General features: G+C 31.3%; 1 pseudogene; it reads left to right on the forward strand.

Annotated features, from left to right (window-relative positions):
* LOC149237897 (putative inactive patatin-like protein 9 pseudogene) overlaps positions 1 to 11,129 on the forward strand; it is a 32,060-nt pseudogene extending 20,931 nt beyond the window's left edge.
* Positions 11,130 to 13,571: the final 2,442 nt, after the last annotated feature.

The raw sequence follows: 13,571 nt of genomic DNA on the forward strand, positions 1-13,571 counted from the left end.
ATTTACTTTTCAGCAAGTACACCCAACACATTCCAGTGTATTAAGAAAAATAATTCTTCGTACATTTAATTTCATTAGCATAAGGAAAATGCACAGGACCACACAAACCAAAATATATATGCCCAACTTTTCTCCATGAATGAAGGGGCCTTTCTAGTGAATGTCAACAAGGAACAATATAGTTCTTAGATTGCTAGCGAATGTGAATAAGGATAAAGTTATCCCAACTATAATAGGATACAAAGAAGAGGAAGTTATAAATGATTATGCATAGCTATAAACACATACAAAAAAGGAAGTGGAAAATCCCACATATATTTAGTACGGTACTCAATTAACATATTTAATGCTTAAAGTAGTTAGGTATAACAAAAGAAATGTGTTGAGTTCTCATTCGTTGGTATATAAATAAGCATTGAAGAGAAAGGGGCATGTCCAAGTAGAGCAAAAAAATGAGAGAATATTGACAGATAGTCTATGAGTAGGATAGTATATGAACTCTTGGTAGAAAAAACAATGTTCCAATGTAAATAAGCCCGATAATTTTCCATGTAGTAGAGAATTTTTTTGGGGGTAATATTTAGAGTGGGTTAATATTCAATGGTTTTTAAAAATAAATAAAAATAAAAATAGTTGTCAATTTTTACATTTTTTAAAAAAATTTCTTCAAAGTTTATACTTTAAAATTATTTCAACTTAAAAATCATTACAACTCCCAATATTTTTACGAAAATATCATTCAAAATTTTAGATTATGCATATTAGGTAGTACTAATATTAGCCAAGGTTTATAAGCTTTAAAATAAATTTCCATCCTTTAATGTTTTGCTACTAGATAGAACCCTTCAAGAAGCAAGAAAAAACATTGGTTTAGTTACAGTTGTGGAAAAATGTAAAATAATTAAGTGACTAAAAGAGAAGAAGAACATGATACATTTTTAAATAAAACTAACATATGGGAAATCACTAACAAGGAATAATGTTGTGGGTAATTTAATGTTTGCCTATCTTGAGCTTCTGTGACATAGTATTGATGAAAATCGTCAATGTAAAGGGTGTGTAGATTTCATGATATTTTTTCTTTGAAATGATGAAAGATAATTTAGGATGCATAAATGTAATTATATTACAATTTAGTGAAAGAAACATTGGATTCTTATTTTTTCCTTTGTTGTCCCTTTCCTTTCTCTTTCAAGTTTGTATACCTTCACATTGGTTCAAGTTTGAGTGAACCTAGACATCAAAGAGAGGTTTGAATATGATCAAATGTGAAAGTGAACTTGCATCAAGAGATTTCCATGGATAGATGTGGAAACCAACATTGTGTAATGTGCAAGTGTGTAGAGATTATATAGCATATGCAGGCGATAAAATGATAAGAGACTTGCAAAAAACTAATGAGAGGTGACAATAGGGACCTTACATTGGAGTGACTAGCATTAACTGTGGGAGAAGAACCTACAAATGGAAGAAAAGGAATAGACAAGCCACCACAAGGAACAAAGTAGAGATGGTGGTCCAAATTTGTTATTTGAAAAAAATCAGGAAGGCAACAAAAAATAATATGTGTTCCTTAGAAGTGAAGCACTTGGAAATGGAAGAGCTTGTTAGTTTAATGGAAGCAAAGTTTGATAATATATATAGGCATTTGCTCACAGACATGGAGGGAAATTGACACTTAGTGCCTCCTCAACAAAAATGACCAAAGATACCTAGTAAATCCAAATATAGAACTTTTATGGTTGCAATAGTGTAAACTATTCATCTAGGAGTCCTAATTGACTAGTTGAATTAATTAAATTTAGATATTCTGTGATGGGGTCATGCATAATATCAAAGAGGGAAATGAGGAGGGATGAGCCTGCCACCCTTCCCACGTGATGAATATTAAATGGAAACTCTATGGTTGGTCTTCGGCATGAAGACACATGTAGCCACTTAGTTGGCATTAAATAGAGGTGTAGGATGCTAGATTATATATTAGTTTTCGTGGTGAAGGTCGATGGTAACTATGGGCATGAGGTCGAGGAGTCAACCTCCCTTTTACCTATTGCTTTGATTGGATCTTATATTGCGGTATTTTAGCTCAATGTTGCACCTCATCCGTATTCTAAGAGGAGTGCTTGTGAATAGAGATGGAGAAATGGAGGGAAGTGGTTTTTGTAGGCTATAAGAAGGGGAAAGAGTTGTTGAAGAAAGTTTAAAAACAGTTTTTTAACTTTTATTTGATTTTTTATTAAAAGAATTTACTAAATCCTTATAAACACTAAATCCTAAAACATGAATCCTAAACCCTAAACCCCAAACCCCAAACCCCAAACCCTAAATACTAATCATTTAATAGAATTTTAAAAAGCACTTTGTAACTTTCATTTAAGTGTTTATTAAAAGAATTTCCTAAAGTGTTGTAAACCCTAAATTATAAACCCTAAAACTTAAACCCAAAACCCAAAACCCTAAACCCTAAGTTCTTATAGCATTTTGAAAAGTGTTTTGTAAATTTTATTTAGCTTTTTATTAAAATAATTTTCCAAATTGTTATAAACCCTAAAACCTAAGCCCTGAACCGTAAACCCCAAATCGTATATCCTATACCCTAAACCTTAATCATTTTATAACATTTTAAAAATCATTTTGTAGCTTTTATTTAAGTGTTTATTAAAATAATGTAGTAAAGTGTTATAAAACCTAAACCCTAAGCCCCAAACACTACACCTGAAACCCTAAAACCTAAACCATATGTATTTTATAACATTTTAAAAATTGTTTTCTAAATTTTATTTAGGTGTTTATTAAAAAAATTTACTAAAGTGTTACAAACCCGAAAACCTAAACCCTAAGAATTCTATACATTTTAAAAAGTGTTTTGTAACTTTTATTTAAGTGTTTATTAAAATAATTTACTAAAGTGTTATAAACCTTAAAACATAAACTTGAAACCCTAAACCCTAAACCCCCAAACCCTAAAAACTAAAACCTAATCATTTTAAAACATTTTAAAAAGAATTTTAAACTTTTATTTAAGTGTTTATAAAAAGAGTTTACTAAAGTGTTATAAATCCTAAACCCTAAACCCTAAACACTAATTTTCTTTATAATATTTTAAAAAGAGTTTTGTAACTTTAGTGTTATAAATCCTAAACCATAAACCCTAAACCATAAACCCTAAAACCTAAACCCTAAACCCAAAACCCTAAATCCCAAACCGTAAACCCCAAATGGTAAACCCTAAACACTAAGAATTTTATAACATTTTAGAGCGCATTCTGTAACTTTTATTTAAGTGTTTATTAAAAGAATTTACTAAATTGTTATAAAACCTAAACCCTAAAAACCAAACCCCAAATCCTATATCCCAATGCTTAAAGCCTAAAGGATAAACCCTAAAATCATTTACTAAGGTCTTATAAACCCTAAACCCTAAAATCCAAAACCTAATCTCTAAGCCCTAAACCCCAAACCCTAAAACCTAAGGATTCTATAACATTTTAAAAAGTGTTTTGTAACTTTTATTTAAGTGTTTACTAAAACCATTTACTAAATTGCTATACACCCTAAACCCCTAATCCCTAAACCCTTGACCTTAAACACCAAACCCTAAACCCTAAAATAGAAAAAAAACCATAAACCACAAAAAACCCTAAACCCTAAGAAACCATAAACCCTATGAAAACCCTAAAGCCTAAAAACACCATAAAACTATAAACCATAAAAATAGTTTTTAAGTTTTTTATAAGTGTTTATTAAAAGAATGTATTAAAGAATTATAAACCATAAATCCTAAACCCTAATACCCACACCCCCAACGTAAACCCTAAACCCTAAACCATAAGCACTTTATAACTTTTTAAACTCCAAACCCTAAACCCTAAGTATTTTATAACATTTTAACAAGAGTTTGTAACTTTTTTTAAGCGTTTTGTAACATTTTAAAACTCTAAACCCTAAACATTTTACAACATTTTAATAAGTGTTTCGTAACTTTTTTAAGTGTTTATTAAAGAACTTACTAAAGTTTTATAAACCTTAAACCATATAACCTACAACCTAAGAATTTTATTAAATTTTAACAAGAGTTTTGTAACTTTTTAAAAAGTGTTTATTAAAAGAATTTATGGAAGTGTCCCTCAAACCTAAACCCTAAGAATTTTATAACTTTTTAGTAAGTGTTTTGTAAGTTTTTTCTAAGTGTTTACTAAAAGGATTTACTAAATTTTTATTAACCCTAAACCTTAAACTCTAAACCCTAAGCATTTTATAACATTTTAAACTTTAAGCCCTCAACATTTTATAACATTTTAAAAAGTGTTTTATAACATTTTTTTAAGTGTTTATTAAAATAAATTATTGAAGTGTTATAATACCTAAACCCTAAACCCTAAACCTTAAACCCTAAACACCAAGAATTTTATAACATTTTAAAAAGCATTTTGTAACTTTTTTAAGCGTTTATTAAAAGCATTTACTAAAGTGTTATAAACCCTAAACCCTAAAGCCTACACCCTAAGAATTTTATAAAATTCACAAGAGTTTTTTGACTTCTTTTGAAGTGTTTATTAAAAGAATTTACTGAAGCGTTATAGAACCTAAACCCTAAGTTTAGGTTCTATAACCCTAAGTGTTTATAAAAAGAATTTACTAAAGTCTTGTAAACCCTAAACCCTAAACCTTATAACCTAAACCCTATACCCTAATCATTTTATAACATTTTAAAAAGTGTTTTCTAACTTTAATTTAAGTGTTTATTAAAATCATTTACTAAACCCTTATAAACCTTAAAGCTTAAACCCTAAAGCCCAAACCCTAAACCCTAAGCATTTTATAACATTTTAAAAAGAGTTTTTTAACTTTTGTTTAAGTGTTTATTAAAACAATTTACTAAGTCCTTATAAACCCTAAATCCTAAGACATGAACCATAAACCCTAAACCCCAAACCCCAAACCCCAAATCCTAAATACTAATCATTTAATAACATTTTTAAAAAATGTTTTTTAACTTTCATTTGAGTGTTTATTAAAATCATTTTATAAATATACATATAATGTTTATTTAAAAGTAGACACTTTTATCTAAATTTTTTAACAATTTTAACATTTTGCTCACCATTTAATGTTGTAGGAAATACAAATAGGAGGAATATTTTTTCTAGTTTATCAGTATTATTGATATTATTTATATGATAATATGTGATTTACAGTTCTATTCAATGTTATATAAGTTAATTTTAAATGTTAGGAGACACAAATTCATTTTTTTATAAACTTTCATACTTCCTTTATAATACATGTTCGTTAAAAACTAACATAGATACATCATAAATCCTGATTTATCAAGCGGAGAGGATCAAATATTTGTTGCAAACCTTTCTTCATGTTTTTCACTGACAAAAAAGGTTTGAGACTCGAAATATTTGATCCCTCTTGTGGCTTGATAGATATGGATTAAGATAGATATAGGTTGGTTGAAAATCACAATAAATTACCTTGTATGGTCTCTAAATTTTTGGTGGAAACATTTATTTAAATTAAATGTAAACAATGAACTTGTTCAAAAATAATCAATATTATTGAAAAATATTCTTATTATATTAACTTTAAAATATTTCAATAAATATAATTAAAAAAGGCCTAAATATGTTTCCCAAATATCTTTGAGGGTGAAATAAATAACAAGAAAAATAATCCTAGCCATATTCCTCCTTAGACTGACAAGTGCTTAGCGAGATAAATTTAAAGAAAGTAAGAAAAATGATACCCTAATTTAAAATAAACAAATTTCTAAAAAAAGCCACACACTGTAGGCATTTCATGGTGTATAGGTATATCAATGACCTAGAGAGTCATTAACTAAATCACGTCATTCCTCTACCAAATACTTAGACTTATTCAACTACATAAATTTACACTAAGTAGATCAAATTACATTGAATAAAACTATAAAAATGAAATTATAATAAATATATATATCCACCAAGAGGATCATTTTTCTCAAACGAAGTGAAATTGAAAACAACATTATTTATAAACAAATAAATTAATTAAAACACTATTTCTCCTTTTCTATTTAGAAATTATTAATGATCTATTTAAACAAATTAAAACAAAAATATTTAATATGGGTGTATTTCCTATTAGACACATACATGCTATGAAAATAAAATCACTCGTGATGAAAAAAAGCCACACGATTTCCATCTAAATACTAATGAATCAAATCTAACCACATATTTTTTCCTTCTCATCTAAAATGTTTAATAATGGATCCAAAAAAATTACAACTCCCTTGTCCTGTTCTTTTTTTATGAAAATTCTAAGTGAAAATCAACTAAAAATTTGAAGCATAAATGAATACAAACTTTAACATTAAGTTGGAAAGATATGAGCATGAATTCATGGTTCTCTTAATGGAAGCCAAGCGATAAATATTCATTGGCCAAAATGACAGATGCTGGCTCAAGAAATACATTTTTTGATAAACACAAATGAGAATATTAATAAAAATAATAAATAAATGAAATGCTTGTATGAATATATTTATAAGGAAAATTGATGAGGCCAATTAATCCCTTCCTAATTCTTTCCCTTCATCCCCCTCTCTCTCTCTTACTCTTTATAAATCTTGCTCTCTCTCTCTCTCTCTCTTGTTGAATTCCCCTTTCCTTCCATCTCTCTCCCCAACTCTATCATAATCTCTCTTCCCCTCCCTATCTCCCTACATATATTTTTATCACTCTCTCATATTTTATCCCTCCCTCCCTCTCCCTCTTTCTCTTTCTCTTTCTATCTCTTTCTCTCATTGTCTCACAATATTTCTCTCTCTCACTCTCTCTTTGACATTGTATCCTTCTCACTCCCTCTCTGTAAACATCTTACCCTCTCACTCTTCCTCTTCCTTTCTCTCTCTCCCTCTCTCTTTCTCACACCCTCTCTCCTTTCCTCTCCCTTCCTCCCTCTCCCCTCCACTCTCTTACCCTACCACTCTCCATTTATCTCTCTCTCTCTCTCTCTCTCTCTCTCTCTCTCTCTCTCTCTCTCTCTATATATATATATATATATATATATATATATATATATATATATATATATATATATATATATATATATATATATATATATATATATATATATATATCTCCCTCTCTATATGGTCGTCCCTCTCCCTCTCTTTTTCGCTCTTCTCCTTTCTCTCATTCGCCCTGCCCCCCGCAACCCCCCCTTCTCTCCAACATCTCTTTCAGTCTTTCATTTTATTACTAGATTTCTCCAACATCTATTTCAATCTTTCATTTTATTACTAGCTTAATAATTTTGATCTTCTTGTTTTATAATTTTTCATTTCTAATTTCCTTTTACATAGAATATAGTTATGAATTTATTTTATAATAAAATATGAAATAAATTTACTAATTTATGTAAATATAAAGAATACATAACCCCATTTTTGTTTTATTTTTATAAATAAAAGGGTAGCATGTTAAAGAAATCCTCATTTTTTTATTTTTCTAATTTTAAATTATTAATGATATATTGAAACAAAGTATAAATCCTATATAGTTTTCGGTATTTTGTCAAAATCACAAGAGGAAAAGAAAGTTAAGGGTTCCATAATTGTGAGCAAACTTTAATCTGACAATGCACTGGTCTAACTATAAATTCATGGTTTTCTCCATGGGAATCAATCCATAGAGATCTATGGGCAAAGTTGATATATGCTAGCTTAAAAATCTTATTATGCAAGGCCCTAATATCCTGAAAGAACAATAGTAGATGGTAATTTTCTAGACATAATACAATAAAAAAATGTAAGGTATCTACCAGCATAGAGCCATCTTTAAGCACAAATCTAACATGAGTAGAGACAGATCAAATTTCATGTGCAAACTTTTTTATAGTGTAAAATACAATGTGTTTGCTTAGTGTTTAAATTGTATTTTTGAATGATAAATAGAGTATACATATAGGAACAAATAAACATTTTTATATATACATCACATGTACATCTAGACATTTTGTCGAGAAAATTAAAGTAGTTTTTGTTATTAAATATATTTTTAAGTATATGTCCATATTAATTCTCGTTAAAATATTTTATTGATAACCCACATTGAATATTTTGTTTATATACGACATTAGAATGGTTTATTTTAGAAAATATATTTATATATATAAATATATATGAAGTTCATATCCACATAATTTACTTGAGATAGATCTTCAAATAGTTTATTTAAATCTCTTGCTGAAATATTTTTGAAAAGTAAAAGACTTAAAAATGTTACTCATATATTTTTTTACTTCTATTCATTTATTTTTATGATAGGCTACATTATTTTTCTCTTTAAAACATATTTCTAAATTTTAGATTTTATTTTAAAAGAGACTGACCAACAAGCAAACTTAGAAATGCCCCTCATACAGGGCTTTAGAATAAGCCTCTCTACTAAACTAGCCTCTTGGCTTAATGACAATATTACTTCAGATTATCAATAAAGAGGAGACTTGTCTAAATATATTGTGAAAAGAAACTAAAAGGCACCTTGACATTCCAAGAAATTTAAGTTTCAAATCTTCATTTCTATCGATTTACAAATCCATCCCTTACCAAGTAAGCGTAGTTAAAGATGTGACTTGTCTAAATATATTGTGAGAAGAAACTAAAAGTCACCTTGACATTCCAAGAAATTTAAGTTTCAAATCTTCGTTTCTATCGATTTACAAATCCATCCCTTACCAAGTAAGCATAGTTGCAGAGAATGAAGGAATACTTAGACTTAAAGTTAGATTCTAGGCTTAGCTAAAACACAAAAGAATGGCTTCATATAAATATAAATACATAAATGCATACTTGTTACAACCTTAAAAAATGTGTTGACCCACACACATAAGTTATTGTAGGGGTTGTATATGGTCTACTTAAAAGGTTTTTATAATCTTTTCTCTTTTTGCATTTTCTAAAGTTGGTTGATTATATTATAATAATTGGCCAATAGGTTTTAGTTCTTTCTTCATTTTCTCATATTGTTATTTATGTTTTTTTTTTTATAGCTTTATTATATTTTGATTTGTTTTTTAAATAAAATATATTCTTATTAAAATAAGTATTTACAACATAATAATTTTATTTGAGCATTTTGTATTTTCATTTTTATAATGTAGTGGATTTTGTAACGAGTATAATAATATTTTGAATTTCAACTTCGTAAAAAGAAAATTATATACTAAAAATATATGTTTTAAATATTTAAAAAATTACAAACTAAAAATTCATATTATTACTAAATTAATATTTTTAATTTTTATTATTGGAAATGTTAACTTTTAATTATAATTAACTTAAAACATATTTTTGAATATCTTTAATAATAAAATAAAAATTAATTTTATCATTTCATTTAAAAATAAACCATACCTAAAAATAATTGTCAGATATCTACCTTACTCATAGAATATCAGTCAAAATAAAGATATTCAAATCATACACACAGATTATAAGGAACAAAGAATTCATGAAGATCGAGGTGTATTAATATATATTCACCGGAAAAAATAGATAATGTGTGCGACCTTTGCATATATTGTCTATTTAGACAAAATGTATATTCATAAAAGAAATACATCATGTTAGTTGACTTGCCAGAACTTTGCATATGATACTTTCTTTATTTATGTTTTTATGTGGTTTATTGATTTTCTTTTGGATTGAAACAAACATCCATTCATCGCTGTCAAACTCTATAACGACAAAATTTCTTCGATGCAAACTATGGTATAATATGGAACAAAGCGGTTGATATTAACATACAGATTATTTTGGATCTTTGAAGCAAAAGCTAAGCCGATATTTTTTAACTTCTATTTTAGTATTAATAAGTATAACGCTTCCTTTAATTATATCTTTTGTTGCTTCAGTATTATTATATACACTGTGTGCCAATCCAAATTTTATCATACTCTTGCGTGTCTATATTTCTGGGAGAAATTTTGGTACACAACATTTGATCTTGTTCACAAGCAACACATCTCTGCACCGGAAAATGAAATCGTAAGATAATTTTACTTTGCTACACAGAATTGTTACGATAAGTATTATATTGTATTATGGAACCGTTGAAACGAATTTAAACTCACATGCGCAAGTAGCAGTTGCCCTATGTGACAGGTAATGAGAGTAGTGGGTGCTTGGATAACATCCAAAGTTCAAACGAATTTATGCCAAGTAATGGGTGCGTGTAGCTTGTTATAATCTCTGACATATTCTATTACCGTAGAGTTTGTTATAGGAATATTCCCACAAAAGCATATTCTCTGACAAAAGCAGCGTATTACAAGAAAGTAATTTATCGAACTTAGAATAATTTCCATTTGCGTTTATATTAGGGAAATTATGAAAACTCCGAGTTGCACTCTGATAATGGCCACTTGCATTTATATAATGGAAACCATGAAACCTTGGAGTCGATGAAACTTTCACAGGGCCTTGGAAGGGAATATAGCCGTTTAAGGAAGTGGGAGAGGAGTGCCTTATTTGCAAAGGGTGAAAACGGCATATAGCTGTTTAAGGAAGTGGGAGAGGAGTGCCTTATTTGCAAAGGGTGAAAACGGCAGAGCTCTTTACATGGCCCAAGAGATGATGGATTTCATTATACAAAAGGGGAAACACATGTTAATACTAAAACGCCGTCATCATGTGGGTTGCTGGGCAGGTTAATCCTGAGGTTCAAGGCAGCGGCTGCATCAATTTGCGGTGGATATTCAGAAGTAGCAATGGGTGACCATTAACCTTGAGAGACGCAGTGAACCCGATTCTGATACCCTACGACGATTTATGCAGCGGTTGACCATTCTTGTTCGTAGAGGGAAGTGCAAAGCACATGCAGAATTACAGTTGCAGTATGTGGGAAGTCTGTCATGCGACCATGTGCTCTCTGGGATTTGAGATGCCTATTCCCATTAAGTCCGTGGATGGGCAAACAACAATTATTGGAATAGATGGAGGGTGTGTGATGAACAATCCCACAGCAGTGGCCATTACTCATGTGTTGAATAATAAGGTTGACTTTGCGTGTGTTAATGGGGTGGATGATACCTTGGTGTTGTCCCTGGGAGCGGGAGCAATTGATTGTCAATAAAAAAGTGGGGAATAGTGGAATGGGCAAGGCCGATTATGAATATTGTGAGTGAAGGAATTTCAGATATTGTGGATCATGCAATCAGCGTGGCTTTTGGCGACAGTCCACAAAACTATGTAAGATTGCAGGTAATTTATAAAGCAACGCATGTATGTTTAACAATGACCGTATGTGTGGATGGCATCGAATTCCATTTATATGGTATCATTTTATGCTCTGCGGCATTGAATTCCATTTATATGGCATCGAATTCCATCTATATATCATTATTTTCTATCAATTTGATTGCGTGTTCGTTTCTTGTTACCCTGTTCATGTCATCCTACGTTGCAAGAGGATGTTAATGTTGATTTCTCTGATGAGCTCAATGGAAAAAGGGGGAAACGAGACTATAGTATGATATAAATCTTTCAACATTTTTCACCAGAAAAATTGGAGCTACGCGTGTGTAATACTTTCCATTCTCATTCAATATTTTCCCCACAATGGCAGCATGAATTTGAGATGAATCTGGTTTAATCTAGTTTAATAATTGAACTATTTTGCAGTTTAATCAGTTTTAAGGTACTTATCATATCTTTTATATTTTGTATCCTTCTTCAATTAAATTTTTATTGGTTTCATGCTAATTTAATCAATCCATCACGTTTAACTGCTTTATTTTTTCTTGTGGAATTAAAAGTTGTTTTTATTTCTATCAACTTAATTGGACTATTTCATGAGTTGATTGACTCCCAACACAATTTTTTCCATGAATTTACCTGGCCTGTGTTTGCACAAATAGAAAGCTTACCTTTATTCCTAATTTAACTCTCTTCTACTATGCAACCTAATTACAATTTTTGACTATTTATTAAATCTTGTTTTATAGATTTCAAAGCTAACTACAAGATCTGTAATATTTTTTTTTCTAGATAAAGACTATTCTATTAAAAAGATAAAAATATTTACAGAGAGGATTAAACCTTTGAGGGGGCCGTAGCCTGCCCATCACCAAAAAGACTTTTGCAGATAGCAAGCTTCATTCCTTTTAAAAAATTGAGAGTTTTAGAAGCGAGAATTGTAGTGAGCTTGAGAGACAAAAAACTAGACTGTCCTATAGGTGATTTATGCTTCAGAGGTAGTTGATCACTTACAAAAATACTATCCTTTAAAACTGTTATTACAAAAACATCCAAACCAGACTTTTGACCTGAAGACTATAGTATTTCATGCTGATATCAAAAGAAGACAGAGACATGCACCATGGAAACATAATACGAGTACCAGAAATCAGAAGAGGGATTGTTGTCATGGCATTTGAGCCAGAAGTCTTTAAACTTGCAGAGGAGAGCCTGTCGCGTCCACGTTTGCCTGGTTGGGGGAGCCAATCTAGGTCACCATTTCATTGTCTTTAGCTCCCATCATACTGCCTTCTGGAGGAATAACAAGATTCAGAACACTTCCAGAAAGGCGCGCTGGTTCACAAGCAAGAATTTGCTCTTGTGGTGAAGCTGGCTGGGGTTGAGGGTCTTCCTGAAGGCCATCCTCGTGCTGCATGGAAGTGTCATTGAGGACTACTCCAGCCATGTCACCCTGAAAGTCGCTCATATCTTGAGACTGAGACTGAGCCCTGGAGGTGTCATTCGAGCTCATAAGCTCATCTTCCTCCTCCGAGAAGATAACAGTGATAGTGGCTGAGATTAGAGGCTTATTGAGCCTACTTCTGAACTTGAACCGGGTAGTTTGAAAGGAACTATTCAGAGAGGGCCGAGAATGATTAGAGGGCAGAGAGGACGGTGAGGCAGAGGCTAAAGGAGTGATGCGTTGAGGGGCAGAGCCACCACGACCCCGAGAAACTCCACGAGAACCAGAATTGCTTCCACGCCAAGGGACGTCACGTCGACGAGCCATTGCAGGGTGTGCAGGCAGCTTGGGTAAATAGGAAGTCCGAAGCTGGGGGGAAGGCGACCAGACACAGGCGGAATGAACCCAGTTAATGGACCATACACCTGCATGATAAACCAAATTACTAGACTTGCCACATGTGGAATAGACCAGGTTAAGAAACCAGGCACAGGCAGAATAAACCCAGTGAGTAGACCAGACACAGGCGGAGTAAACCAAATAAATAGACCAGACACAGGCAGAATTAACCAGGTTAAGAAACCAGAGGGGCTTCCATACACCCTGAGCCACACAGGGGTGTTGAAAGCATAACGAGCAGAGGAAAACCGGATTGCAGATGTCCGCTGAAAACATCAGAGAGCACGCCATGAATAAATCACTTGTCTGAAGATCTCGAATCGAATGAACCATAAATGTTGTGACCAGAGCCTCAATTCCACATTCTGTAAACTGCTGGATCCGTCCAAGTGTGTGGACAGCTGCCGCTTTCGCATGCATTATGTTTAACACGCAGTAAATACACCCGCATCTGGGGGTGTATCTTCCTTCAGATAC

Source organism: Pinus tabuliformis, chromosome 8, assembly GCF_031772625.1.
Source record: "Pinus tabuliformis cultivar Carrire ecotype Pingquan chromosome 8, CPIR1, whole genome shotgun sequence".
NCBI lineage: Eukaryota > Viridiplantae > Streptophyta > Pinopsida > Pinales > Pinaceae > Pinus > Pinus tabuliformis.